The following is a 25929-nucleotide window of genomic DNA, read 5'->3' as shown; positions in this document are numbered from 1 at the left end:
CACTTATAGAGGGAATGTAAAAACCACTACCCTTGAACTGATTTACAAAACAGAACAGATTCGCACGTTTAGAAAACACACTATGGCTGCTTAACGGGAAAGGTGAGGTGGGGTGATGCATAAAACAAGGGTTTCAAATTAGCTCAGATACCGTTCCATAAACCCAATATGTAATAGACAAGACCTACTCCTTGCTCAGTGAACTGGACTCAACACCCCCTATTCACCGCCCAAGAATATATTTGACTAGTAAGAATCTTAAAACCTATGTATTGCTATCTCTCTGTAAGTGAGTCAAGTGGGTGTAAAGCGGCATAAACACAGCAGTGCACAGCAGCTAAACCCCATTATAAAAATCAATTACTTTTAAAGACCCGTGAAACAAAGACAGTGAAAGAGAGAGAAATTCTTACAAAATTCGTTCAGGGGCTGCGATGCCACCTGGATTGACCATATCTAGACCCACAGCTGACTGAGACATAAGGGTGGACACTCTTGGGGCTGAGAGGTTTGGTGAGGTTGGGTGAGCTAACGCATACCCTGTAAAGTAATACGGCGTGGTACCCATCCCATGGGTCCCAAATCTCCAGGTTCAAGGGCATCTTCCTACATCGAAAACATGCATGAGAAACCCAGAAGATGGTACACCGTGTGATCGGGAAAGGTTTCTAAAACGCACCTCATTTCTCATCTCCTTGTGCTCCGGTTCGCCATTCCAGCCGCTTTACTAGCAATCTCCCTCCTTGGAGAATCAGCACCTTTAACCTCCTGTTCCGTACAGGTTGCAATTTGTCCTGAGGATGAACGGGAAGAGGGGGAACCAATGAGAGACTAGCTCTAGGTGTTGGGACAGGCACAGGTCACTCTATTTTCCCATCAGGAAGAAGAATTAACCACAGGCTCAGCCTGCCGCCCGGAGCCAGAATAGGGCCTGAAGCAATCCTGCGCTTTTGCGGCCAGCTCCCAAGAAAGCGAGTTGAGAAATGGAGCTCAGGGGCACTGCAATTCACAGACCTGCACAGTTAGAAATGATAACTCTCGTCCACAAATATATTGAGGGAAGGCAACGAAGAGGATTTGAAAGCAAGGCAGAATTGCAGGAAACAGATTTCAGGAGGTAGATTCGAATCGCCTTTAAAGCACAGGAAAAGCGGCAAAACCTCGACAATGATGCCCTTGGCCAAAAAGGGCGTATGCGTTTTTTCCTGAATATATTCAGGAAAAAAAGCATACGCCCTTTTTGGCCAACCAAGCAACCTGCAAAGGCAAATCAGCGCTACAAAGAAGTCTCGCTTCCCATCGGTCAAAAGGGCCATGCTGAATAAAGTGTCAAAACCAGAAATGCAGGACAGGCCATGGAGAAATGGGAGCCTTGCTACGCTGATGGGCGGGCTGTAAATTGCCAACAGCCACTCTGGAGAAGTGTACGGTGTGTCCTGAAACATCGAAAAAACTCAGCTTAGAGAGCATAGGGCACTTCCACTCATGGGCGTATAAATTGGGAAAACTAAAAATCAGCAAGACACAGGCACCCCAAAGTTTAGGGCTGCTCTGTTGACAAGAACCTCCCCTTCGTTACACCTGAAACATCCCAGGAAAGCGAAGAATGGATAAAGAAGTTGTGGTCCTTATGTACAATGGAATATCACTCAGCCATGAAATCAACGTCATAATGCTAGGAGCAGCATGATGAGTGGATATAGGTACGACGATTCTAAGTGAAATAGGTCACACAGAAAAAGACACTTATCATAAGATATCACTTATAGAGGGAATGTAAAAACCACTACCCTTGAACTGAATTACAAAACAGAACAGATTCGCACGTTTAGAAAACACACTATGGCTGCTTAACGGGAAAGGTGAGGTGGGGTGATGCATAAAACAAGGGTTTCAAATTAGCTCAGATACCGTTCCATAAACCCAATATGTAATAGACAAGACCTACTCCTTGCTCAGTGAACTGGACTCAACACCCCCTATTCACCGCCCAAGAATATATTTGACTAGTAAGAATCTTAAAACCTATGTATTGCTATCTCTCTGTAAGTGAGTCAAGTGGGTGTAAAGCGGCATAAACACAGCAGTGCACAGCAGCTAAACCCCATTATAAAAATCAATTACTTTTAAAGACCCGTGAAACAAAGACAGTGAAAGAGAGAGAAATTCTTACAAAATTCGTTCAGGGGCTGCGATGCCACCTGGATTGACCATATCTAGACCCACAGCTGACTGAGACATAAGGGTGGACACTCTTGGGGCTGAGAGGTTTGGTGAGGTTGGGTGAGCTAACGCATACCCTGTAAAGTAATACGGCGTGGTACCCATCCCATGGGTCCCAAATCTCCAGGTTCAAGGGCATCTTCCTACATCGAAAACATGCATGAGAAACCCAGAAGATGGTACACCGTGTGATCGGGAAAGGTTTCTAAAACGCACCTCATTTCTCATCTCCTTGTGCTCCGGTTCGCCATTCCAGCCGCTTTACTAGCAATCTCCCTCCTTGGAGAATCAGCACCTTTAACCTCCTGTTCCGTACAGGTTGCAATTTGTCCTGAGGATGAACGGGAAGAGGGGGAACCAATGAGAGACTAGCTCTAGGTGTTGGGACAGGCACAGGTCACTCTATTTTCCCATCAGGAAGAAGAATTAACCACAGGCTCAGCCTGCCGCCCGGAGCCAGAATAGGGCCTGAAGCAATCCTGCGCTTTTGCGGCCAGCTCCCAAGAAAGCGAGTTGAGAAATGGAGCTCAGGGGCACTGCAATTCACAGACCTGCACAGTTAGAAATGATAACTCTCGTCCACAAATATATTGAGGGAAGGCAACGAAGAGGATTTGAAAGCAAGGCAGAATTGCAGGAAACAGATTTCAGGAGGTAGATTCGAATCGCCTTTAAAGCACAGGAAAAGCGGCAAAACCTCGACAATGATGCCCTTGGCCAAAAAGGGCGTATGCGTTTTTTCCTGAATATATTCAGGAAAAAAAGCATACGCCCTTTTTGGCCAACCAAGCAACCTGCAAAGGCAAATCAGCGCTACAAAGAAGTCTCGCTTCCCATCGGTCAAAAGGGCCATGCTGAATAAAGTGTCAAAACCAGAAATGCAGGACAGGCCATGGAGAAATGGGAGCCTTGCTACGCTGATGGGCGGGCTGTAAATTGCCAACAGCCACTCTGGAGAAGTGTACGGTGTGTCCTGAAACATCGAAAAAACTCAGCTTAGAGAGCATAGGGCACTTCCACTCATGGGCGTATAAATTGGGAAAACTAAAAATCAGCAAGACACAGGCACCCCAACGTTTAGGGCTGCTCTGTTGACAAGAACCTCCACTTCGTTACACCTGAATCATCCCAGGAAAGAGAAGAATGGATAAAGAAGTTGTGGTCCTTATGTACAATGGAATATCACTCAGCCATGAAATCAACGTCATAAGGCTAGGAGCAGCATGATGAGTGGATATAGGTACGACGATTCTAAGTGAAATAGGTCACACAGAAAAAGACACTTATCATAAGATATCACTTATAGAGGGAATGTAAAAACCGCTACCCTTGAACTGAATTACAAAACAGAACAGAGTTGCACGTTTAGAAAACACACTATGGCTGCTTAACGGGAAAGGTGAGGTGGGGTGATGCATAAAACAAGGGTTTCAAATTAGCTCAGATACCGTTCCATAAACCCAATATGTAATAGACAAGACCTACTCCTTGCTCAGTGAACTGGACTCAACACCCCCTATTCACCGCCCAAGAATATATTTGACTAGTAAGAATCTTAAAACCTATGTATTGCTATCTCTCTGTAAGTGAGTCAAGTGGGTGTAAAGCGGCATAAACACAGCAGTGCAAAGCAGCTAAACCCTATTATAAAAATCAATTACTTTTAAAGACCCGTGAAACAAAGACAGTGAAAGAGAGAGAAATTCTTACAAAATTCTTTCAGGGGCTGCGATGCCACCTGGATTGACCATATCTAGACCCACAGCTGACTGAGACATAAGGGTGGACACTCTTGGGGCTGAGAGGTTTGGTGAGGTTGGGTGAGCTAACGCAGACCCTGTAAAGTAATACGGCGTGGTACCCATCCCATGGGTCCCAAATCTCCAGGTTCAAGGGCATCTTCCTACATCGAAAACATGCATGAGAAACCCAGAAGATGGTACACCTTGTGATCGGGAAAGGTTTCTAAAACGCACCTCATTTCTCATCTCCTTGTGCTCCGGTTCGCCATTCCAGCCGCTTTACTAGCAATCTCCCTCCTTGGAGAATCAGCACCTTTAACCTCCTGTTCCGTACAGGTTGCAATTTGTCCTGAGGATGAACGGGAAGAGGGGGAACCAATGAGAGACTAGCTCTAGGTGTTGGGACAGGCACAGGTCACTCTATTTTCCCATCAGGAAGAAGAATTAACCACAGGCTCAGCCTGCCGCCCGGAGCCAGAATAGGGCCTGAAGCAATCCTGCGCTTTTGCGGCCAGCTCCCAAGAAAGCGAGTTGAGAAATGGAGCTCAGGGGCACTGCAATTCACAGACCTGCAGTGTTAGAAATGATAACTCTCGTCCACAAATATATTGAGGGAAGGCAACGAAGAGGATTTGAAAGCAAGGCAGAATTGCAGGAAACAGATTTCAGGAGGTAGATTCGAATCGCCTTTAAAGCACAGGAAAAGCGGCAAAACCTCGACAATGATGCCCTTGGCCAAAAAGGGCGTATGCGTTTTTTCCTGAATATATTCAGGAAAAAACGCATACGCCCTTTTTGGCCAACCAAGCAACCTGCAAAGGCAAATCAGCGCTACAAAGAAGTCTCGCTTCCCATCGGTCAAAAGGGCCATGCTGAATAACGTGTCAAAACCAGAAATGCAGGACAGGCCATGGAGAAATGGGAGCCTTGCTACGCTGATGGGCGGGCTGTAAATTGCCAACAGCCACTCTGGAGAAGTGTACGGTGTGTCCTGAAACATCGAAAAAACTCAGCTTAGAGAGCATAGGGCACTTCCACTCATGGGCGTATAAATTGGGAAAACTAAAAATCAGCAAGACACAGGCACCCCAAAGTTTAGGGCTGCTCTGTTGACAAGAACCTCCCCTTCGTTACACCTGAAACATCCCAGGAAAGCGAAGAATGGATAAAGAAGTTGTGGTCCTTATGTACAATGGAATATCACTCAGCCATGAAATCAACGTCATAATGCTAGGAGCAGCATGATGAGTGGATATAGGTACGACGATTCTAAGTGAAATAGGTCACACAGAAAAAGACACTTATCATAAGATATCACTTATAGAGGGAATGTAAAAACCACTACCCTTGAACTGAATTACAAAACAGAACAGATTCGCACGTTTAGAAAACACACTATGGCTGCTTAACGGGAAAGGTGAGGTGGGGTGATGCATAAAACAAGGGTTTCAAATTAGCTCAGATACCGTTCCATAAACCCAATATGTAATAGACAAGACCTACTCCTTGCTCAGTGAACTGGACTCAACACCCCCTATTCACCGCCCAAGAATATATTTGACTAGTAAGAATCTTAAAACCTATGTATTGCTATCTCTCTGTAAGTGAGTCAAGTGGGTGTAAAGCGGCATAAACACAGCAGTGCACAGCAGCTAAACCCCATTATAAAAATCAATTACTTTTAAAGACCCGTGAAACAAAGACAGTGAAAGAGAGAGAAATTCTTACAAAATTCGTTCAGGGGCTGCGATGCCACCTGGATTGACCATATCTAGACCCACAGCTGACTGAGACATAAGGGTGGACACTCTTGGGGCTGAGAGGTTTGTTGAGGTTGGGTGAGCTAACGCAGACCCTTTAAAGTAATACGGCGTGGTACCCATCCCATGGGTCCCAAATCTCCAGGTTCAAGGGCATCTTCCTACATTGAAAACATGCATGAGAAACCCAGAAGATGGTACACCGTGTGATCGGGAAAGGTTTCTAAAACGCACCTCATTTCTCATCTCCTTGTGCTCCGGTTCGCCATTCCAGCCGCTTTACTAGCAATCTCCCTCCTTGGAGAATCAGCACCTTTAACCTCCTGTTCCGTACAGGTTGCAATTTGTCCTGAGGATGAACGGGAAGAGGGGGAACCAATGAGAGACTAGCTCTAGGTGTTGGGACAGGCACAGGTCACTCTATTTTCCCATCAGGAAGAAGAATCAAGCACAGGCTCAGCCTGCCGCCCGGAGCCAGAATAGGGCCTGAAGCAATCCTGCGCTTTTGCGGCCAGTTCCCAAGAAAGCGAGTTGAAAAATGGAGCTCAGGGGCACTGCAATTCACAGACCTGCACAGTTAGAAAGGATAACTCTCGTCCACAAATATATTGAGGGAAGGCAACGAAGAGGATTTGAAAGCAAGGCAGAATTGCAGGAAACAGATTTCAGGAGGTAGATTCGAATCGCCTTTAAAGCACAGGAAAAGCGGCAAAACCTCGACAATGATGCCCTTGGCCAAAAAGGGCGTATGCGTTTTTTCCTGAATATATTCAGGAAAAAACGCATACGCCCTTTTCGGCCAACCAAGCAACCTGGAAAGGCAAATCAGCGCTACAAACAAGTCTCGCTTCCCATCGGTCCAAAGGGCCATGCTGAATAAAGTGTCAAAACCAGAAATGCAGGACAGGCCATGGAGAAATGGGAGCCTTGCTACGCTGATGGGCGGGCTGTAAATTGCCAACAGCCACTCTGGAGAAGTGTACGGTGTGTCCTGAAACATCAAAAAAACTCAGCTTAGAGAGCATAGGGCACTTCCACTCATGGGCGTATAAATTGGGAAAACTAAAAATCAGCAAGACACAGGCACCCCAAAGTTTAGGGCTGCTCTGTTGACAAGAAACTCCACTTCGTTACACCTTAAACATCCCAGGAAAGAGAAGAATGGATAAAGAAGTTGTGGTCCTTATGTACAATGGAATATCACTCAGCCATGAAATCAACGTCATAAGGCTAGGAGCAGCATGATGAGTGGATATAGGTGCGACGATTCTAAGTGAAATAGGTCACACAGAAAAAGACCCTTATCATAAGATATCACTTACAGAGGGAATGTAAAAACCGCTACCCTTGAACTGAATTACAAAACAGAACAGAGTCGCACGTTTAGAAAACACACTATGGCTGCTTAACGGGAAAGGTGAGGTGGGGTGATGCATAAAACAAGGGTTTCAAATTAGCTCAGATACCGTTCCATAAACCCAATATGTAATAGACAAGACCTACTCCTTGCTCAGTGAACTGGACTCAACACGCCCTATTCACCGCCCAAGAATATATTTGACTAGTAAGAATCTTAAAACCTATGTATTGCTATCTCTCTGTAAGTGAGTCAAGTGGGTGTAAAGCGGCATAAACACAGCAGTGCAAAGCAGCTAAACCCCATTATAAAAATCAATTACTTTTAAAGACCCGTGAAACAAAGACAGTGAAAGAGAGAGAAATTCTTACAAAATTCGTTCAGGGGCTGCGATGCCACCTGGATTGACCATATCTAGACCCACAGCTGACTGAGCCATAAGGGTGGACACTCTTGGGGCTGAGAGGTTTGGTGAGGTTGGGTGAGCTAACGCAGACCCTTTAAAGTATTACGGCGTGGTACCCATCCCATGGGTCCCAAATCTCCAGGTTCAAGGGCATATTCCTACATCGAAAACATGCATGAGAAACTCAGAAGATGGTACACCGTGTGATCGGGAAAGGTTTCTAAAACGCACCTCATTTCTCATCTCCTTGTGCTCCGGTTCGCCATTCCAGCCGCTTTACTAGCAATCTCCCTCCTTGGAGAATCAGCACCTTTAACCTCCTGTTCCGTACAGGTTGCAATTTGTCCTGAGGATGAACGGGAAGAGGGGGAACCAATGAGAGACTAGCTCTAGGTGTTGGGACAGGCACAGGTCACTCTATTTTCCCATCAGGAAGAAGAATTAACCACAGGCTCAGCCTGCCGCCCGGAGCCAGAATAGGGCCTGAAGCAATCCTGTGCTTTTGCGGCCAGCTCCCAAGAAAGCGAGTTGAGAAATGGAGCTCAGGGGCACTGCAATTCACAGACCTGCACAGTTAGAAATGATAACTCTCGTCCACAAATATATTGAGGGAAGGCAACGAAGAGGATTTGAAAGCAAGGCAGAATTGCAGGAAACAGATTTCAGGAGGTAGATTCGAATCGCCTTTAAAGCACAGGAAAAGCGGCAAAACCTCGACAATGATGCCCTTGGCCAAAAAGGGCGTATGCGTTTTTTCCTGAATATATTCAGGAAAAAACGCATACGCCCTTTTTGGCCAACCAAGCAACCTGCAAAGGCAAATCAGCGCTACAAAGAAGTCTCGCTTCCCATCGGTCAAAAGGGCCATGCTGAATAAAGTGTCAAAACCAGAAATGCAGGACAGGCCATGGAGAAATGGGAGCCTTGCTACGCTGATGGGCGGGCTGTAAATTGCCAACAGCCACTCTGGAGAAGTGTACGGTGTGTCCTGAAACATCTAAAAAACTCAGCTTAGAGAGCATAGGGCACTTCCACTCATGGGCGTATAAATTGGGAAAACTAAAAATCAGCAAGACACAGGCACCCCAAAGTTTAGGGCTGCTCTGTTGACAAGAACCTCCACTTCGTTACACCTGAAACATCCCAGGAAAGAGAAGAATGGATAAAGAAGTTGTGGTCCTTATGTACAATGGAATATCACTCAGCCATGAAATCAACGTCATAAGGCTAGGAGCAGCATGATGAGTGGATATAGGTACGACGATTCTAAGTGAAATAGGTCACACAGAAAAAGACCCTTATCATAAGATATCACTTACAGAGGGAATGTAAAAACCGCTACCCTTGAACTGAATTACAAAACAGAACAGAGTCGCACGTTTAGAAAACACACTATGGCTGCTTAACGGGAAAGGTGACGTGGGGTGATGCATAAAACAAGGGTTTCAAATTAGCTCAGATACCGTTCCATAAACCCAATATGTAATAGACAAGACCTACTCCTTGCTCAGTGAACTGGACTCAACACCCCCTAGTCACCGCCCAAGAATATATTTGACTAGTAAGAATCTTAAAACCTATGTATTGCTATCTCTCTGTAAGTGAGTCAAGTGGGTGTAAAGCGGCATAAACACAGCAGTGCAAAGCAGCTAAACCCCATTATAAAAATCAATTACTTTTAAAAACCCGTGAAACAAAGACAGTGAAAGAGAGAGAAATTCTTACAAAATTCGTTCAGGGGCTGCGATGCCACCTGGATTGACCATATCTAGACCCACAGCTGACTGAGCCATAAGGGTGGACACTCTTGGGGCTGAGAGGTTTGGTGAGGTTGGGTGACCTAACGCAGACCCTTTAAAGTAATACGGCGTGGTACCCATCCCATGGGTCCCAAATCTCCAGGTTCAAGGGCATCTTCCTACATCGAAAACATGCATGAGAAACCCAGAAGATGGTACACCGTGTGATCGGGAAAGGTTTCTAAAACGCACCTCATTTCTCATCTCCTTGTGCTCCGGTTCGCCATTCCAGCCGCTTTACTAGCAATCTCCCTCCTTGGAGAATCAGCACCTTTAACCTCCTGTTCCGTACAGGTTGCAATTTGTCCTGAGGATGAACGGGAAGAGGGGGAACCAATGAGAGACTAGCTCTAGGTGTTGGGACAGGCACAGGTCACTCTATTTTCCCATCAGGAAGAAGAATTAACCACAGGCTCAGCCTGCCGCCCCGAGCCAGAATAGGGCCTGAAGCAATCCTGCGCTTTTGCGGCCAGCTCCCAAGAAAGCGAGTTGAGAAATGGAGCGCAGGGGCACTGCAATTCACAGACCTGCACAGTTAGAAATGATAACTCTCGTCCACAAATATATTGAGGGAAGGCAACGAAGAGAATTTGAAAGCAAGGCAGAATTGCAGGAAACAGATTTCAGGAGGTAGATTCGAATCGCCTTTAAAGCACAGGAAAAGCGGCAAAACCTCGACAATGATGCCCTTGGCCAAAAAGGGCGTATGCGTTTTTTCCTGAATATATTCAGGAAAAAAAGCATACGCCCTTTTTGGCCAACCAAGCAACCTGCAAAGGCAAATCAGCGCTACAAAGAAGTCTCGCTTCCCATCGGTCAAAAGGGCCATGCTGAATAAAGTGTCAAAACCAGAAATGCAGGACAGGCCATGGAGAAATGGGAGCCTTGCTACGCTGATGGGCGGGCTGTAAATTGCCAACAGCCACTCTGGAGAAGTGTACGGTGTGTCCTGAAACATCGAAAAAACTCAGCTTAGAGAGCATAGGGCACTTCCACTCATGGGCGTATAAATTGGGAAAACTAAAAATCAGCAAGACACAGGCACCCCAAAGTTTAGGGCTGCTCTGTTGACAAGAACCTCCCCTTCGTTACACCTGAAACATCCCAGGAAAGCGAAGAATGGATAAAGAAGTTGTGGTCCTTATGTACAATGGAATATCACTCAGCCATGAAATCAACGTCATAATGCTAGGAGCAGCATGATGAGTGGATATAGGTACGACGATTCTAAGTGAAATAGGTCACACAGAAAAAGACACTTATCATAAGATATCACTTATAGAGGGAATGTAAAAACCACTACCCTTGAACTGAATTACAAAACAGAACAGATTCGCACGTTTAGAAAACACACTATGGCTGCTTAACGGGAAAGGTGAGGTGGGGTGATGCATAAAACAAGGGTTTCAAATTAGCTCAGATACCGTTCCATAAACCCAATATGTAATAGACAAGACCTACTCCTTGCTCAGTGAACTGGACTCAACACCCCCTATTCACCGCCCAAGAATATATTTGACTAGTAAGAATCTTAAAACCTATGTATTGCTATCTCTCTGTAAGTGAGTCAAGTGGGTGTAAAGCGGCATAAACACAGCAGTGCACAGCAGCTAAACCCCATTATAAAAATCAATTACTTTTAAAGACCCGTGAAACAAAGACAGTGAAAGAGAGAGAAATTCTTACAAAATTCGTTCAGGGGCTGCGATGCCACCTGGATTGACCATATCTAGACCCACAGCTGACTGAGACATAAGGGTGGACACTCTTGGGGCTGAGAGGTTTGGTGAGGTTGGGTGAGCTAACTCAGACCCTGTAAAATAATACGGCGTGGTACCCATCCCATGGGTCCCAAATCTCCAGGTTCAAGGGCATCTTCCTACATCGAAAACATGCATGAGAAACCCAGAAGATGGTACACCGTGTGATCGGGAAAGGTTTCTAAAACGCACCTCATTTCTCATCTCCTTTTGCTCCGGTTCGCCATTCCAGCCACTTTACTAGCAATCTCCCTCCTTGGAGAATCAGCACCTTTAACCTCCTGTTCCGTACAGGTTGCAATTTGTCCTGAGGATGAACGGGAAGAGGGGGAACCAATGAGAGACTAGCTCTAGGTGTTGGGACAGGCACAGGTCACTCTATTTTCCCATCAGGAAGAAGAATTAACCACAGGCTCAGCCTGCCGCCCGGAGCCAGAATAGGGCCTGAAGCAATCCTGCGCTTTTGCGGCCAGCTCCCAAGAAAGCGAGTTGAGAAATGGAGCTCAGGGGCACTGCAATTCACAGACCTGCACAGTTAGAAATGATAACTCTCGTCCACAAATATATTGAGGGAAGGCAACGAAGAGGATTTGAAAGCAAGGCAGAATTGCAGGAAACAGATTTCAGGAGGTAGATTCGAATCGCCTTTAAAGCACAGGAAAAGCGGCAAAACCTCGACAATGATGCCCTTGGCCAAAAAGGGCGTATGCGTTTTTTCCTGAATATATTCAGGAAAAAAAGCATACGCCCTTTTTGGCCAACCAAGCAACCTGCAAAGGCAAATCAGCGCTACAAAGAAGTCTCGCTTCCCATCGGTCAAAAGGGCCATGCTGAATAAAGTGTCAAAACCAGAAATGCAGGACAGGCCATGGAGAAATGGGAGCCTTGCTACGCTGATGGGCGGGCTGTAAATTGCCAACAGCCACTCTGGAGAAGTGTACGGTGTGTCCTGAAACATCGAAAAAACTCAGCTTAGAGAGCATAGGGCACTTCCACTCATGGGCGTATAAATTGGGAAAACTAAAAATCAGCAAGACACAGGCACCCCAAAGTTTAGGGCTGCTCTGTTGACAAGAACCTCCACTTCGTTACACCTGAATCATCCCAGGAAAGAGAAGAATGGATAAAGAAGTTGTGGTCCTTATGTACAATGGAATATCACTCAGCCATGAAATCAACGTCATAAGGCTAGGAGCAGCATGATGAGTGGATATAGGTACGACGATTCTAAGTGAAATAGGTCACACAGAAAAAGACACTTATCATAAGATATCACTTATAGAGGGAATGTAAAAACCGCTACCCTTGAACTGAATTACAAAACAAAACAGAGTCGCACGTTTAGAAAACACACTATGGCTGCTTAACGGGAAAGGTGAGGTGGGGTGATGCATAAAACAAGGGTTTCAAATTAGCTCAGATACCGTTCCATAAACCCAATATGTAATAGACAAGACCTACTCCTTGCTCAGTGAACTGGACTCAACACCCCCTATTCACCGCCCAAGAATATATTTGACTAGTAAGAATCTTAAAACCTATGTATTGCTATCTCTCTGTAAGTGAGTCAAGTGGGTGTAAAGCGGCATAAACACAGCAGTGCAAAGCAGCTAAACCCTATTATAAAAATCAATTACTTTTAAAGACCCGTGAAACAAAGACAGTGAAAGAGAGAGAAATTCTTACAAAATTCTTTCAGGGGCTGCGATGCCACCTGGATTGACCATATCTAGACCCACAGCTGACTGAGACATAAGGGTGGACACTCTTGGGGCTGAGAGGTTTGGTGAGGTTGGGTGAGCTAACGCAGACCCTGTAAAGTAATACGGCGTGGTACCCATCCCATGGGTCCCAAATCTCCAGGTTCAAGGGCATCTTCCTACATCGAAAACATGCATGAGAAACCCAGAAGATGGTACACCGTGTGATCGGGAAAGGTTTCTAAAACGCACCTCATTTCTCATCTCCTTGTGCTCCGGTTCGCCATTCCAGCCGCTTTACTAGCAATCTCCCTCCTTGGAGAATCAGCACCTTTAACCTCCTGTTCCGTACAGGTTGCAATTTGTCCTGAGGATGAACGGGAAGAGGGGGAACCAATGAGAGACTAGCTCTAGGTGTTGGGACAGGCACAGGTCACTCTATTTTCCCATCAGGAAGAAGAATTAACCACAGGCTCAGCCTGCCGCCCGGAGCCAGAATAGGGCCTGAAGCAATCCTGCGCTTTTGCGGCCAGCTCCCAAGAAAGCGAGTTGAGAAATGGAGCTCAGGGGCACTGCAATTCACAGACCTGCAGTGTTAGAAATGATAACTCTCGTCCACAAATATATTGAGGGAAGGCAACGAAGAGGATTTGAAAGCAAGGCAGAATTGCAGGAAACAGATTTCAGGAGGTAGATTCGAATCGCCTTTAAAGCACAGGAAAAGCGGCAAAACCTCGACTATGATGCCCTTGGCCAAAAAGGGCGTATGCGTTTTTTCCTGAATATATTCAGGAAAAAACGCGTACGCCCTTTTTGGCCAACCAAGCAACCTGCAAAGGCAAATCAGCGCTACAAAGAAGTCTCGCTTCCCATCGGTCAAAAGGGCCATGCTGAATAAAGTGTCAAAACCAGAAATGCAGGACAGGCCATGGAGAAATGGGAGCCTTGCTACGCTGATGGGCGGGCTGTAAATTGCCAACAGCCACTCTGGAGAAGTGTACGGTGTGTCCTGAAACATCGAAAAAACTCAGCTTAGAGAGCATAGGGCACTTCCACTCATGGGCGTATAAATTGGGAAAACTAAAAATCAGCAAGACACAGGCACCCCAAAGTTTAGGGCTGCTCTGTTGACAAGAACCTCCCCTTCGTTACACCAGAAACATCCCAGGAAAGCGAAGAATGGATAAAGAAGTTGTGGTCCTTATGTACAATGGAATATCACTCAGCCATGAAATCAACGTCATAATGCTAGGAGCAGCATGATGAGTGGATATAGGTACGACGATTCTAAGTGAAATAGGTCACACAGAAAAAGACACTTATCATAAGATATCACTTATAGAGGGAATGTAAAAACCACTACCCTTGAACTGAATTACAAAACAGAACAGATTCGCACGTTTAGAAAACACACTATGGCTGCTTAACGGGAAAGGTGAGGTGGGGTGATGCATAAAACAAGGGTTTCAAATTAGCTCAGATACCGTTCCATAAACCCAATATGTAATAGACAAGACCTACTCCTTGCTCAGTGAACTGGACTCAACACCCCCTATTCACCGCCCAAGAATATATTTGACTAGTAAGAATCTTAAAACCTATGTATTGCTATCTCTCTGTAAGTGAGTCAAGTGGGTGTAAAGCGGCATAAACACAGCAGTGCACAGCAGCTAAACCCCATTATAAAAATCAATTACTTTTAAAGACCCGTGAAACAAAGACAGTGAAAGAGAGAGAAATTCTTACAAAATTCGTTCAGGGGCTGCGATGCCACCTGGATTGACCATATCTAGACCCACAGCTGACTGAGACATAAGGGTGGACACTCTTGGGGCTGAGAGGTTTGGTGAGGTTGGGTGAGCTAACTCAGACCCTGTAAAATAATACGGCGTGGTACCCATCCCATGGGTCCCAAATCTCCAGGTTCAAGGGCATCTTCCTACATCGAAAACATGCATGAGAAACCCAGAAGATGGTACACCGTGTGATCGGGAAAGGTTTCTAAAACGCACCTCATTTCTCATCTCCTTTTGCTCCGGTTCGCCATTCCAGCCACTTTACTAGCAATCTCCCTCCTTGGAGAATCAGCACCTTTAACCTCCTGTTCCGTACAGGTTGCAATTTGTCCTGAGGATGAACGGGAAGAGGGGGAACCAATGAGAGACTAGCTCTAGGTGTTGGGACAGGCACAGGTCACTCTATTTTCCCATCAGGAAGAAGAATTAACCACAGGCTCAGCCTGCCGCCCGTAGCCAGAATAGGGCCTGAAGCAATCCTGCGCTTTTGCGGCCAGTTCCCAAGAAAGCGAGTTGAAAAATGGAGCTCAGGGGCACTGCAATTCACAGACCTGCACAGTTAGAAATGATAACTCTCGTCCACAAATATATTGAGGGAAGGCAACGAAGAGGATTTGAAAGCAAGGCAGAATTGCAGGAAACAGATTTCAGGAGGTAGATTCGAATCGCCTTTAAAGCACAGGAAAAGCGGCAAAACCTCGACAATGATGCCCTTGGCCAAAAAGGGCGTATGCGTTTTTTCCTGAATATATTCAGGAAAAAACGCATACGCCCTTTTTGGCCAACCAAGCAACCTGGAAAGGCAAATCAGCGCTACAAAGAAGTCTCGCTTCCCATCGGTCCAAACGGCCATGCTGAATAAAGTGTCAAAACCAGAAATGCAGGACAGGCCATGGAGAAATGGGAGCCTTGCTACGCTGATGGGCGGGCTGTAAATTGCCAACAGCCACTCTGGAGAAGTGTACGGTGTGTCCTGAAACATCTAAAAAACTCAGCTTAGAGAGCATAGGGCACTTCCACTCATGGGCGTATAAATTGGGAAAACTAAAAATCAGCAAGACACAGGCACCCCAAAGTTTAGGGCTGCTCTGTTGACAAGAACCTCCACTTCGTTACACCTGAATCATCCCAGGAAAGAGAAGAATGGATAAAGAAGTTGTGGTCCTTATGTACAATGGAATATCACTCAGCCATGAAATCAACGTCATAAGGCTAGGAGCAGCATGATGAGTGGATATAGGTACGACGATTCTAAGTGAAATAGGTCACACAGAAAAAGACACTTATCATAAGATATCACTTATAGAGGGAATGTAAAAACCGCTACCCTTGAACTGAATTACAAAACAAAACAGAGTCGCACGTTTAGAAAACACACTATGGCTGCTTAACGGGAAAGGTGAGGTGGGGTGATGCATAAAACAAGGGTTTCAAATTAGCTCAGATACCGTTCCATAAACCCAATATGTAATAGACAAGACCTACTCCTTGCTCAGTGAACTGGACTCAACACCCCCTATTCACCGCCCAAGAATATATTTGACTAGTAAGAATCTTAAAACCTATGTATTGCTATCTCTCTGTAAGTGAGTCAAGTGGGTGTAAAGCGGCATAAACACAGCAGTGCAAAGCAGCTAAACCCTATTATAAAAATCAATTACTTTTAAAGACCCGTGAAACAAAGACAGTGAAAGAGAGAGAAATTCTTACAAAATTCTTTCAGGGGCTGCGATGCCACCTGGATTGACCATATCTAGACCCACAGCTGACTGAGACATAAGGGTGGACACTCTTGGGGCTGAGAGGTTTGGTGAGGTTGGGTGAGCTAACGCAGACCCTGTAAAGTAATACGGCGTGGTACCCATCCCATGGGTCCCAAATCTCCAGGTTCAAGGGCATCTTCCTACATCGAAAACATGCATGAGAAACCCAGAAGATGGTACACCGTGTGATTGGGAAAGGTTTCTAAAACGCACCTCATTTCTCATCTCCTTGTGCTCCGGTTCGCCATTCCAGCCGCTTTACTAGCAATCTCCCTCCTTGGAGAATCAGCACCTTTAACCTCCTGTTCCGTACAGGTTGCAATTTGTCCTGAGGATGAACGGGAAGAGGGGGAACCAATGAGAGACTAGCTCTAGGTGTTGGGACAGGCACAGGTCACTCTATTTTCCCATCAGGAAGAAGAATTAACCACAGGCTCAGCCTGCCGCCCGGAGCCAGAATAGGGCCTGAAGCAATCCTGCGCTTTTGCGGCCAGCTCCCAAGAAAGCGAGTTGAGAAATGGAGCTCAGGGGCACTGCAATTCACAGACCTGCAGTGTTAGAAATGATAACTCTCGTCCACAAATATATTGAGGGAAGGCAACGAAGAGGATTTGAAAGCAAGGCAGAATTGCAGGAAACAGATTTCAGGAGGTAGATTCGAATCGCCTTTAAAGCACAGGAAAAGCGGCAAAACCTCGACTATGATGCCCTTGGCCAAAAAGGGCGTATGCGTTTTTTCCTGAATATATTCAGGAAAAAACGCATACGCCCTTTTTGGCCAACCAAGCAACCTGCAAAGGCAAATCAGCGCTACAAAGAAGTCTCGCTTCCCATCGGTCAAAAGGGCCATGCTGAATAAAGTGTCAAAACCAGAAATGCAGGACAGGCCATGGAGAAATGGGAGCCTTGCTACGCTGATGGGCGGGCTGTAAATTGCCAACAGCCACTCTGGAGAAGTGTACGGTGTGTCCTGAAACATCGAAAAAACTCAGCTTAGAGAGCATAGGGCACTTCCACTCATGGGCGTATAAATTGGGAAAACTAAAAATCAGCAAGACACAGGCACCCCAAAGTTTAGGGCTGCTCTGTTGACAAGAACCTCCCCTTCGTTACACCAGAAACATCCCAGGAAAGCGAAGAATGGATAAAGAAGTTGTGGTCCTTATGTACAATGGAATATCACTCAGCCATGAAATCAACGTCATAATGCTAGGAGCAGCATGATGAGTGGATATAGGTACGACGATTCTAAGTGAAATAGGTCACACAGAAAAAGACACTTATCATAAGATATCACTTATAGAGGGAATGTAAAAACCACTACCCTTGAACTGAATTACAAAACAGAACAGATTCGCACGTTTAGAAAACACACTATGGCTGCTTAACGGGAAAGGTGAGGTGGGGTGATGCATAAAACAAGGGTTTCAAATTAGCTCAGATACCGTTCCATAAACCCAATATGTAATACACAAGACCTACTCCTTGCTCAGTGAACTGGACTCAACACCCCCTATTCACCGCCCAAGAATATATTTGACTAGTAAGAATCTTAAAACCTATGTATTGCTATCTCTCTGTAAGTGAGTCAAGTGGGTGTAAAGCGGCATAAACACAGCAGTGCACAGCAGCTAAACCCCATTATAAAAATCAATTACTTTTAAAGACCCGTGAAACAAAGACAGTGAAAGAGAGAGAAATTCTTACAAAATTCGTTCAGGGGCTGCGATGCCACCTGGATTGACCATATCTAGACCCACAGCTGACTGAGACATAAGGGTGGACACTCTTGGGGCTGAGAGGTTTGGTGAGGTTGGGTGAGCTAACTCAGACCCTGTAAAATAATACGGCGTGGTACCCATCCCATGGGTCCCAAATCTCCAGGTTCAAGGGCATCTTCCTACATCGAAAACATGCATGAGAAACCCAGAAGATGGTACACCGTGTGATCGGGAAAGGTTTCTAAAACGCACCTCATTTCTCATCTCCTTTTGCTCCGGTTCGCCATTCCAGCCACTTTACTAGCAATCTCCCTCCTTGGAGAATCAGCACCTTTAACCTCCTGTTCCGTACAGGTTGCAATTTGTCCTGAGGATGAACGGGAAGAGGGGGAACCAATGAGAGACTAGCTCTAGGTGTTGGGACAGGCACAGGTCACTCTATTTTCCCATCAGGAAGAAGAATTAACCACAGGCTCAGCCTGCCGCCCGGAGCCAGAATAGGGCCTGAAGCAATCCTGCGCTTTTGCGGCCAGTTCCCAAGAAAGCGAGTTGAAAAATGGAGCTCAGGGGCACTGCAATTCACAGACCTGCACAGTTAGAAATGATAACTCTCGTCCACAAATATATTGAGGGAAGGCAACGAAGAGGATTTGAAAGCAAGGCAGAATTGCAGGAAACAGATTTCAGGAGGTAGATTCGAATCGCCTTTAAAGCACAGGAAAAGCGGCAAAACCTCGACAATGATGCCCTTGGCCAAAAAGGGCGTATGCGTTTTTTCCTGAATATATTCAGGAAAAAACGCATACGCCCTTTTTGGCCAACCAAGCAACCTGGAAAGGCAAATCAGCGCTACAAAGAAGTCTCGCTTCCCATCGGTCCAAACGGCCATGCTGAATAAAGTGTCAAAACCAGAAATGCAGGACAGGCCATGGAGAAATGGGAGCCTTGCTACGCTGATGGGCGGGCTGTAAATTGCCAACAGCCACTCTGGAGAAGTGTACGGTGTGTCCTGAAACATCTAAAAAACTCAGCTTAGAGAGCATAGGGCACTTCCACTCATGGGCGTATAAATTGGGAAAACTAAAAATCAGCAAGACACAGGCACCCCAAAGTTTAGGGCTGCTCTGTTGACAAGAACCTCCACTTCGTTACACCTGAATCATCCCAGGAAAGAGAAGAATGGATAAAGAAGTTGTGGTCCTTATGTACAATGGAATATCACTCAGCCATGAAATCAACGTCATAAGGCTAGGAGCAGCATGATGAGTGGATATAGGTACGACGATTCTAAGTGAAATAGGTCACACAGAAAAAGACACTTATCATAAGATATCACTTATAGAGGGAATGTAAAAACCGCTACCCTTGAACTGAATTACAAAACAAAACAGAGTCGCACGTTTAGAAAACACACTATGGCTGCTTAACGGGAAAGGTGAGGTGGGGTGATGCATAAAACAAGGGTTTCAAATTAGCTCAGATACCGTTCCATAAACCCAATATGTAATAGACAAGACCTACACCTTGCTCAGTGAACTGGACTCAACACCCCCTATTCACCGCCCAAGAATATATTTGACTAGTAAGAATCTTAAAACCTATGTATTGCTATCTCTCTGTAAGTGAGTCAAGTGGGTGTAAAGCGGCATAAACACAGCAGTGCAAAGCAGCTAAACCCTATTATAAAAATCAATTACTTTTAAAGACCCGTGAAACAAAGACAGTGAAAGAGAGAGAAATTCTTACAAAATTCTTTCAGGGGCTGCGATGCCACCTGGATTGACCATATCTAGACCCACAGCTGACTGAGACATAAGGGTGGACACTCTTGGGGCTGAGAGGTTTGGTGAGGTTGGGTGAGCTAACGCAGACCCTGTAAAGTAATACGGCGTGGTACCCATCCCATGGGTCCCAAATCTCCAGGTTCAAGGGCATCTTCCTACATCGAAAACATGCATGAGAAACCCAGAAGATGGTACACCGTGTGATCGGGAAAGGTTTCTAAAACGCACCTCATTTCTCATCTCCTTGTGCTCCGGTTCGCCATTCCAGCCGCTTTACTAGCAATCTCCCTCCTTGGAGAATCAGCACCTTTAACCTCCTGTTCCGTACAGGTTGCAATTTGTCCTGAGGATGAACGGGAAGAGGGGGAACCAATGAGAGACTAGCTCTAGGTGTTGGGACAGGCACAGGTCACTCTATTTTCCCATCAGGAAGAAGAATTAACCACAGGCTCAGCCTGCCGCCCGGAGCCAGAATAGGGCCTGAAGCAATCCTGCGCTTTTGCGGCCAGCTCCCAAGAAAGCGAGTTGAGAAATGGAGCTCAGGGGCACTGCAATTCACAGACCTGCAGTGTTAGAAATGATAACTCTCGTCCACAAATATATTGAGGGAAGGCAACGAAGAGGATTTGAAAGCAAGGCAGAATTGCAGGAAACAGATTTCAGGAGGTAGATTCGAATCGCCTTTAAAGCACAGGAAAAGCGGCAAAACCTCGACTATGATGCCCTTGGCCAAAAAGGGCGTATGCGTTTTTTCCTGAATATATTCAGGAAAAAACGCATACGCCCTTTTTGGCCAACCAAGCAACCTGCAAAGGCAAATCAGCGCTACAAAGAAGTCTCGCTTCCCATCGGTCAAAAGGGCCATGCTGAATAAAGTGTCAAAACCAGAAATGCAGGACAGGCCATGGAGAAATGGGAGCCTTGCTACGCTGATGGGCGGGCTGTAAATTGCCAACAGCCACTCTGGAGAAGTGTACGGTGTGTCCTGAAACATCGAAAAAACTCAGCTTAGAGAGCATAGGGCACTTCCACTCATGGGCGTATAAATTGGGAAAACTAAAAATCAGCAAGACACAGGCACCCCAAAGTTTAGGGCTGCTCTGTTGACAAGAACCTCCCCTTCGTTACACCTGAAACATCCCAGGAAAGCGAAGAATGGATAAAGAAGTTGTGGTCCTTATGTACAATGGAATATCACTCAGCCATGAAATCAACGTCATAATGCTAGGAGCAGCATGATGAGTGGATATAGGTACGACGATTCTAAGTGAAATAGGTCACACAGAAAAAGACACTTATCATAAGATATCACTTATAGAGGGAATGTAAAAACCACTACCCTTGAACTGAATTACAAAACAGAACAGATTCGCACGTTTAGAAAACACACTATGGCTGCTTAACGGGAAAGGTGAGGTGGGGTGATGCATAAAACAAGGGTTTCAAATTAGCTCAGATACCGTTCCATAAACCCAATATGTAATAGACAAGACCTACTCCTTGCTCAGTGAACTGGACTCAACACCCCCTATTCACCGCCCAAGAATATATTTGACTAGTAAGAATCTTAAAACCTATGTATTGCTATCTCTCTGTAAGTGAGTCAAGTGGGTGTAAAGCGGCATAAACACAGCAGTGCACAGCAGCTAAACCCCATTATAAAAATCAATTACTTTTAAAGACCCGTGAAACAAAGACAGTGAAAGAGAGAGAAATTCTTACAAAATTCGTTCAGGGGCTGCGATGCCACCTGGATTGACCATATCTAGACCCACAGCTGACTGAGACATAAGGGTGGACACTCTTGGGGCTGAGAGGTTTGGTGAGGTTGGGTGAGCTAACGCAGACCCTGTAAAATAATACGGCGTGGTACCCATCCCATGGGTCCCAAATCTCCAGGGTCAAGGGCATCTTCCTACATCGAAAACATGCATGAGAAACCCAGAAGATGGTACACCGTGTGATCGGGAAAGGTTTCTAAAACGCACCTCATTTCTCATCTCCTTGTGCTCCGGTTCGCCATTCCAGCCGCTTTACTAGCAATCTCCCTCCTTGGAGAATCAGCACCTTTAACCTCCTGTTCCGTACAGGTTGCAATTTGTCCTGAGGATGAACGGGAAGAGGGGGAACCAATGAGAGACTAGCTCTAGGTGTTGGGACAGGCACAGGTCACTCTATTTTCCCATCAGGAAGAAGAATTAACCACAGGTTCAGCCTGCCGCCCGGAGCCAGAATAGGGCCTGAAGCAATCCTGCGCTTTTGCGGCCAGTTCCCAAGAAAGCGAGTTGAAAAATGGAGCTCAGGGGCACTGCAATTCACAGACCTGCACAGTTAGAAAGGATAACTCTCGTCCACAAATATATTGAGGGAAGGCAACGAAGAGGATTTGAAAGCAAGGCAGAATTGCAGGAAACAGATTTCAGGAGGTAGATTCGAATCGCCTTTAAAGCACAGGAAAAGCGGCAAAACCTCGACAATGATGCCCTTGGCCAAAAAGGGCGTATGCGTTTTTTCCTGAATATATTCAGGAAAAAACGCATACGCCCTTTTTGGCCAACCAAGCAACCTGGAAAGGCAAATCAGCGCTACAAAGAAGTCTCGCTTCCCATCGGTCAAAAGGGCCATGCTGAATAAAGTGTCAAAACCAGAAATGCAGGACAGGCCATGGAGAAATGGGAGCCTTGCTACGCTGATGGGCGGGCTGTAAATTGCCAACAGCCACTCTGGAGAAGTGTACGGTGTGTCCTGAAACATCTAAAAAACTCAGCTTAGAGAGCATAGGGCACTTCCACTCATGGGCGTATAAATTGGGAAAACTAAAAATCAGCAAGACACAGGCACCCCAAAGTTTAGGGCTGCTCTGTTGACAAGAAACTCCACTTCGTTACACCAGAAACATCCCAGGAAAGCGAAGAATGGATAAAGAAGTTGTGGTCCTTATGTACAATGGAATATCACTCAGCCATGAAATCAACGTCATAATGCTAGGAGCAGCATGATGAGTGGATATAGGTACGACGATTCTAAGTGAAATAGGTCACACAGAAAAAGACACTTATCATAAGATATCACTTATAGAGGGAATGTAAAAACCACTACCCTTGAACTGAATTACAAAACAGAACAGATTCGCACGTTTAGAAAACACACTATGGCTGCTTAACGGGAAAGGTGAGGTGGGGTGATGCATAAAACAAGGGTTTCAAATTAGCTCAGATACCGTTCCATAAACCCAATATGTAATACACAAGACCTACTCCTTGCTCAGTGAACTGGACTCAACACCCCCTATTCACCGCCCAAGAATATATTTGACTAGTAAGAATCTTAAAACCTATGTATTGCTATCTCTCTGTAAGTGAGTCAAGTGGGTGTAAAGCGGCATAAACACAGCAGTGCACAGCAGCTAAACCCCATTATAAAAATCAATTACTTTTAAAGACCCGTGAAACAAAGACAGTGAAAGAGAGAGAAATTCTTACAAAATTCGTTCAGGGGCTGCGATGCCACCTGGATTGACCATATCTAGACCCACAGCTGACTGAGACATAAGGGTGGACACTCTTGGGGCTGAGAGGTTTGGTGAGGTTGGGTGAGCTAACTCAGACCCTGTAAAATAATACGGCGTGGTACCCATCCCATGGGTCCCAAATCTCCAGGTTCAAGGGCATCTTCCTACATCGAAAACATGCATGAGAAACCCAGAAGATGGTACACCGTGTGATCGGGAAAGGTTTCTAAAACGCACCTCATTTCTCATCTCCTTTTGCTCCGGTTCGCCATTCCAGCCACTTTACTAGCAATCTCCCTCCTTGGAGAATCAGCACCTTTAACCTCCTGTACCGTACAGGTTGCAATTTGTCCTGAGGATGAACGGGAAGAGGGGGAACCAATGAGAGACTAGCTCTAGGTGTTGGGACAGGCACAGGTCACTCTATTTTCCCATCAGGAAGAAGAATTAACCACAGGCTCAGCCTGCCGCCCGGAGCCAGAATAGGGCCTGAAGCAATCCTGCGCTTTTGCGGCCAGTTCCCAAGAAAGCGAGTTGAAAAATGGAGCTCAGGGGCACTGCAATTCACAGACCTGCACAGTTAGAAATGATAACTCTCGTCCACAAATATATTGAGGGAAGGCAACGAAGAGGATTTGAAAGCAAGGCAGAATTGCAGGAAACAGATTTCAGGAGGTAGATTCGAATCGCCTTTAAAGCACAGGAAAAGCGGCAAAACCTCGACAATGATGCCCTTGGCCAAAAAGGGCGTATGCGTTTTTTCCTGAATATATTCAGGAAAAAACGCATACGCCCTTTTTGGCCAACCAAGCAACCTGGAAAGGCAAATCAGCGCTACAAAGAAGTCTCGCTTCCCATCGGTCCAAACGGCCATGCTGAATAAAGTGTCAAAACCAGAAATGCAGGACAGGCCATGGAGAAATGGGAGCCTTGCTACGCTGATGGGCGGGCTGTAAATTGCCAACAGCCACTCTGGAGAAGTGTACGGTGTGTCCTGAAACATCTAAAAAACTCAGCTTAGAGAGCATAGGGCACTTCCACTCATGGGCGTATAAATTGGGAAAACTAAAAATCAGCAAGACACAGGCACCCCAAAGTTTAGGGCTGCTCTGTTGACAAGAACCTCCACTTCGTTACACCTGAATCATCCCAGGAAAGAGAAGAATGGATAAAGAAGTTGTGGTCCTTATGTACAATGGAATATCACTCAGCCATGAAATCAACGTCATAAGGCTAGGAGCAGCATGATGAGTGGATATAGGTACGACGATTCTAAGTGAAATAGGTCACACAGAAAAAGACACTTATCATAAGATATCACTTATAGAGGGAATGTAAAAACCGCTACCCTTGAACTGAATTACAAAACAAAACAGAGTCGCACGTTTAGAAAACACACTATGGCTGCTTAACGGGAAAGGTGAGGTGGGGTGATGCATAAAACAAGGGTTTCAAATTAGCTCAGATACCGTTCCATAAACCCAATATGTAATAGACAAGACCTACTCCTTGCTCAGTGAACTGGACTCAACACCCCCTATTCACCGCCCAAGAATATATTTGACTAGTAAGAATCTTAAAACCTATGTATTGCTATCTCTCTGTAAGTGAGTCAAGTGGGTGTAAAGCGGCATAAACACAGCAGTGCAAAGCAGCTAAACCCTATTATAAAAATCAATTACTTTTAAAGACCCGTGAAACAAAGACAGTGAAAGAGAGAGAAATTCTTACAAAATTCTTTCAGGGGCTGCGATGCCACCTGGATTGACCATATCTAGACCCACAGCTGACTGAGACATAAGGGTGGACACTCTTGGGGCTGAGAGGTTTGGTGAGGTTGGGTGAGCTAACGCAGACCCTGTAAAGTAATACGGCGTGGTACCCATCCCATGGGTCCCAAATCTCCAGGTTCAAGGGCATCTTCCTACATCGAAAACATGCATGAGAAACCCAGAAGATGGTACACCGTGTGATCGGGAAAGGTTTCTAAAACGCACCTCATTTCTCATCTCCTTGTGCTCCGGTTCGCCATTCCAGCCGCTTTACTAGCAATCTCCCTCCTTGGAGAATCAGCACCTTTAACCTCCTGTTCCGTACAGGTTGCAATTTGTCCTGAGGATGAACGGGAAGAGGGGGAACCAATGAGAGACTAGCTCTAGGTGTTGGGACAGGCACAGGTCACTCTATTTTCCCATCAGGAAGAAGAATTAACCACAGGCTCAGCCTGCCGCCCGGAGCCAGAATAGGGCCTGAAGCAATCCTGCGCTTTTGCGGCCAGCTCCCAAGAAAGCGAGTTGAGAAATGGAGCTCAGGGGCACTGCAATTCACAGACCTGCAGTGTTAGAAATGATAACTCTCGTCCACAAATATATTGAGGGAAGGCAACGAAGAGGATTTGAAAGCAAGGCAGAATTGCAGGAAACAGATTTCAGGAGGTAGATTCGAATCGCCTTTAAAGCACAGGAAAAGCGGCAAAACCTCGACTATGATGCCCTTGGCCAAAAAGGGCGTATGCGTTTTTTCCTGAATATATTCAGGAAAAAACGCATACGCCCTTTTTGGCCAACCAAGCAACCTGCAAAGGCAAATCAGCGCTACAAAGAAGTC

The sequence above is a fragment of the Balaenoptera borealis genome (genome assembly GCF_965194805.1).
Source record: "Balaenoptera borealis genome assembly, chromosome: 10".
NCBI lineage: Eukaryota > Metazoa > Chordata > Mammalia > Artiodactyla > Balaenopteridae > Balaenoptera > Balaenoptera borealis.
The sequence above is the reverse complement of the archived record's forward strand: the minus strand, read 5'-3'. Positions refer to the sequence as shown.